Source organism: Chanodichthys erythropterus, chromosome 14, assembly GCF_024489055.1.
Source record: "Chanodichthys erythropterus isolate Z2021 chromosome 14, ASM2448905v1, whole genome shotgun sequence".
Taxonomy (NCBI): Eukaryota; Metazoa; Chordata; class Actinopteri; order Cypriniformes; family Xenocyprididae; genus Chanodichthys; species Chanodichthys erythropterus.
In genome coordinates, this window is record NC_090234.1 from 39,628,298 (window position 1) to 39,634,297 (window position 6,000).

Consider the following 6,000-nt stretch of genomic DNA (forward strand, 5'->3'; position numbering starts at 1 on the left):
GTCAACACTGTAGAACTGAGTAAAAGAGGATGAAATATACAACATAACATCAGTCACACATTCAGTTACATGGAAAACAAACATCACATTAAACTCACAAATAAACAGAAAATATATCCACATACCACTTTTGCCTGCTTGTGAGCTAAGAGAAGGGATTATATCTTGAAGATTCTTGGTTGGATTACATCATTCCATCTCTTCATGTGGATGACAAAACAGGAAGTGACATACAAAAGCACGATGAGAATAAAAAAATACAACAAAAAAATCTTAGAATAAATCTTGCACAAATAAACAACAGTTCAGTATGGAAATCACAATAAACATTATAAAATAGTCAAAATATACAAAATTAGACTAGTCAAAAGTAGCTTTAGTAAATGAGTGCTGAAGTACACAAGCGCCATCTAATGGAAAATAACATTATAGACAGAGAGCTTTGTGACAGCAAATACACTCCCACCATCGCACAATGGGTCTCATTCATGAAACATTCATAAATATGCAAGTAAATATGTGAGTGATTTGCGCGTAAAGAGACCTTCCCGAAAACTCTTCTGATTCACAAATACTTCGTAAACGTCAGAAGTGATAGTGAAATGTGTGTGTGTGTGTGTGTGTGTGTTAATGAATTCCAATCAGTCGTAAATGGGACGCGCGTGCACGCTCATTCTCAATCAAATCCGACTGACAACTATATATGGGCATCATATTATGACACCAAACAAAGGATTTTGGACATTTTATAGGAAACAATTTCCATAACAATTAAGGGGCCATTAGTTTGCCCAACCGTATTGAAATCAATTCATTATTTGATTAAAGTGCTCTGTTTGCAGATGCTATTACTGGCTCTCACAATAAAAGTAAAAAGAAAAAACTTATGTAATTACTATATATAATATTTTTTCAAAATGCTGTGTAAATATGTACCTTATTAAGGTGAATTAAAATGCAGCCTTATTAATGAGCAAAATGTTCGGATGTTAAACGCACTATTTATGCGTGGCTGGGAGCAGTTGAGATTTCTTTCGTACCAACTAACATTTGGAAAATAGGAACATTTTAATGAATACGAAAATTTATGCCAGAACCACTTTACATGCGATTTACACAAAAATTCTGAAGATAGAGATCCTCCCTTACAAACTCTCCAGGAGGTGGTGCAATGATAGTAGGCTTCATTGTTAGTATATGATTCGGCGTCAACGGTTCTGGTCCCACAGGATCATTGATGTGTTCTGAGGTCAATGGTCGACTACTTACGATCGCCATTACTTCATACATGAATGTTCTTAAGAAAGAACTGTCAAGTCTCGCTGCAGACTGGTCTAGGATGGACATCAATACACTCCTTACAGTCCGGATCGGTCTTTCCCAGACACCACCCATGTGACTGGAAACAGGTGGGTTCATGACTAAGGTACAGCCTAACTCTTTCACACATTCTTGGTCCAACTCCAAGAATTCTCTCCTTGCACCAGTTGGTACCTTGATCACTGTGCAGTTGACTTACATTGCCACGTATAACAATAAAGCAACGCAGTGCGTTGAGAAAGGCATAAATGCTATGATCATCTAGCACCTCAAGATGAACAGCACCTGAACACATGCAGGTGAATAAGAGTCCGTATTTCTTCAAATCTCTCCTTCCCTCTTTAACATAGAACGGTCCAAAGCAGTCCATGCCACTATATGTAAATGGAGGGGTAGCTTCCATCCTTTCTGGTGGCAGGTCAGCCATTCTTTGCTCCTGATTGCTTTTCCTTAGCTTCCTACACTTAATGCATTTGTAGATGAGAGATGACACTTCACTACTACATCCCAGGATACAAACACCATTGGAGCGGATTTCATTGATGGTCATGCCACAACCTTGATGTTGCACCTTCTCATGGAAGTGTTTTATGAGTAGATGAGATACATGATGCCCTTTAGGAAGAATGGCTGGATGCTTTTGAGCTCTGGGTCTCCATCGTCAACCTCACCCACTGTAATGTCCTCCTTAGGAAGTTCTCTTTGCCACAAGAATCTTGGTAAACTGGTAAACCAGTTCGATCCCATGAGTTCCTTTACAGTGACCCCCGAGAGATGTGGTCAGCTGTATTTTGATCTGAAGCAAGGTATCTCCATTGACTAGGCTCAGTGCTTGTTCTGATCTGCTGAATTCGGTTGGCTACAAATAAATGGAACCGTTGTGCATCATTGTTAATATATCCAAGGACAACCTTGGAGTCGGTCCAATTGTATTCACGAATGCCATCCAATTCTAGTTCTCTTTTGAGCAGATCACCAGTTGTGGTGACCACAGCAGCTGAGAGCTCCAGTCTGGGGATTGTTGTTACCTTTGTTGGAGCAACCCTAGCTTTTGCTTCTCCAGACTTGGTCACAGATCTGAGGTATGAACATCCTCCATAGCCTGACACACTGTTGTCCGAGAAATGGTGTAGCTCATATTGTTGAACATCCTTGAATGTTGATGGCACATAGCAATGTGCTATCTTTATCGAAGACAGGTTATGAAGGTCTCGGAGCCAAGCTTCCCAATGAAGCTTGAGGTCATCAGAAAGTGGTTTGTTCCAGCCTGTCTTGTCTTGACACATCCTTTGTAGGATTCTTTTCCCAACTAAAATGAAGGGAGCGACAAATCCAAGAGGATCAAAAATGGAAGCAACTGTAGACAGCACTCCTCTTCTAGTAAAAGGTATTTCTTTTACTAGCACTCTGAAATGAAACTCATCTGAAGCTACGCACCATTGAATTCCGAGCACCCTCTCTACATTAGGTTCTCCTAGGGCCAAGTCAAAGTCAGTCACACTTTCAGTACATTCCTCTTTTGGAATTGTGGCAGTCATTTTCTTGCTGTTGGTGATGAATTTGTGCAAGCGGAGCTTCTCGGTATTGCAGAGATCCCTGGCTTCCTTTACAAGCTGGATTGCCTCTGCTTCGGTGTCCACACTTGCTAAGCCCTCGTCAACATAAAAATGACATTGTATAAACTTCACTGTGGCTTGATTAAATTTGCCTTCACCTTGTGCAGCAATGTACTTGAGCCCGAAGTTTGCACATCCAGGTGAGGAGGCAGCTCCGAACAAGTGGACCTTCATCTGAAAAACTGCTGGTGGGATTTTGATGTTGCCTTCCTCCCACCATAAGAACCTGAGGTAGTCCTTAGCAACATAAAACTGGTGGAACATACGCTCCACATCACACATAATGGCTACTTGCCCTTTGCGGAAACAACACAAGACCCCAACATGGGTGTTTGTGAGGTCAGGCCCAGCCAGTAGATGCTCATTCAGAGAAGTGTTTTAAAATCTTGCAGAGCAATCAAAGACGATGCAGATCTTGCCTGAGTTTGTGAGATGGTTCACCAGCTGATAGAACTTGCTTCAGGATAATCCTATGACTCACACTGATTTCATCTTCATAGTCACCGTCGTAGTGGTTGTATCCAATGACACTCCAACCCAACACAGATCTTTGTGCAAACGACTGATCTTCCTTACCGCTGAGAACATCTCTGGGGAGTAAGGCTTGAGGACAGTTATAGCCTTTTAACAAACCTTAACCACAGTCAATTGCAGGAGCTATTTTATCTGCCAGATGTTCCAGATGAGGCCAGTTCTTGGCGGTTTCACATGTGGGTATATGAGATCTATGGACAGGTATGTAGTCTCTAGTGTAGGTTGTTGGAAGTTTGATTTTCACTTTGGACTTAATTCCTCTTATTTGTAGTCCATTCAATTTGTGACTGGACACAACCTTTGTTTTGGAAGTTATTGTAGAAATCTTGAGTTTGACTGGTTCTTTCTTGATATCAAGTGTCTCAGCTGTATCCTTTAAAATGAAAGTAGTGTCACTCTGGGTATCAAGTAGGGATGTCCAGATCCGATCACGTGATCGGAAATCGAGCCCGATCACGTGGTTTCAGACTCGATCGGAATCGTACGTTACCTCCCGATCAGGACTCGGATATATATGTATTAGGGGTGCAACGGTTCTCAGTAAAAAATCTAACCGTATGGTTCTCCACTTACGGTTAGGTAGCCCATCTCGAATGACGACGCATCTATTGGTTAATATGGTTTGTTTAAAATAGCAATGTGGAAAACAGAGTTCAGATAATGTATTTTCATTTTCAGTGCGCAAAACGTTACAACAACGATAATCAGAAAGCGCGGACAAAACAGTCACTCTTTGTAAACTGTTAACTGCGAGTGCCGTCTGCTCTAATGTCCAGTCATTTACGCCGTCACCCTGGTGTTGATAGCCCGAGCGCAGGTGAGACCTGAACAGCACATGTTTCTATCTGTGTTTAAACTAACTCATTTAAGCCTTGCTGATTTAAACCTTAAAGAACAAGACGCGAAAGAGAACTCGCACACGCTGTGAGAAGATTTGTGTGCGCTCATCCGAAGCGCGCACACGCTTATTCCAGTCAGCGCGCAAATACTGAGTTCTCTTTCAAGTCTTGCGCTTCAGCGGACAAATTCATACAAAAATTATGTCAACATGCCCGTCTTAGCGAGTATCCTAGCAAACAGTCGGTTATGTTTTAAGTGAACGTATATTAGTCGAGAAAGACAGCGCATGTGTAACAGTACTGGATCGTGCATGTCTTAAAGGGAAAAAAAAAAAAACTATTCCTGCTGCCTGTTTTTAATGTTAAATCAAACAACAACAAAGAAATCACTCACTGCTCTTGACTGAATAGCTTTTGTAACTTCAATAATGATTGATCATTATTTATTTTATACAGTAAAGATAATATGCAGTGATATTTTATATTTGATTACTATACCTGAAAAAACGGAAAAGCACTGTTCCTGGATCTGTTTTTTCGCTCTTCTTTATTCTTTTTTTATGTATTATAGAAGTATCGGATCGGGACTCGGTATCGGTAGATACTCAAAATCAAATGACTCGGACTCTGACTCGAGGGCAAAAAAACATGATCGGGACATCCCTAGTATCAAGCAAGGCGTATACTATATTCTCCTTCCTTGGTTCAGCTGTTGTTGAGACATATACTGGAATGATCGATGAAGTATGAGTGCCGTTCTTTTCTTAAACTACTCTGTTTGAAGTCACAGGCGTAGACTCTTGTAACTTTTGGGATTCAGCTGTTCTGTCTGCAGATCCGTGATTGATCTTTGACTGATCTTGATTGGTTCTAGCTCTTTGTCCTGGGTATTTATTTACACGATCCTGATGTAGGCACATTGGGTGACACTTCTCACATTTTTCACACACACTGCTAGAGGTGCAGCCCTTTGAGTTATGACCAGTCTTAAGACAACCAAAGCACAACTTCTCCGACTGTACAAACTTCAATCTTTCTTCAACTGGTCTTTCCATAATCTTGTGACACTAATGAAGAGTATGACCATATCTCTTACAAAAGACACACATAATACTAGTCCTTTCACTGGAACTAGTGGTGAATGTCTTGGCAGAACTTATGCATTTTAAAACAAAACCTCACTAGTGGGATCTTAAAAACACTGTAATAAATAAACCCATAACTTCATCTTATTACTATTCAAAAGATGAATCACTCCTGGAACAAAGCTTGTACTGCTTTGTTGTACATGTACACTGTTGTATTCTAAACTGTCGGTTAGAAGGAAGAGCTGGAACTCATAATACAGGGCAGCCTGCCTGTCCCTTAAAATTGAAATACCCATTTGCTGTACCTGCCTGGTATACAGTGAAGCAGGGTTAAGATCTATTCACAATTTGGTTAATAGAGTTCTTGCTCTTTAAAGATAAATTCCCATACCAGGACACCAAAGAAATGACAAAATAGATTAAATAAAAGCACAATAAAACAAAATCAGCAGTGTTTTATCAATTTGATATTTGCACAGTTTCTTTAAAAAAAACAAAAAACAAATGTTGATGTCCATTTTTACACACTACACATTGACTTCAAATCAATGATTGTCCCCAAGTACTTGTAAGATTGCACACACTCCACTGTTTGACCCTTAA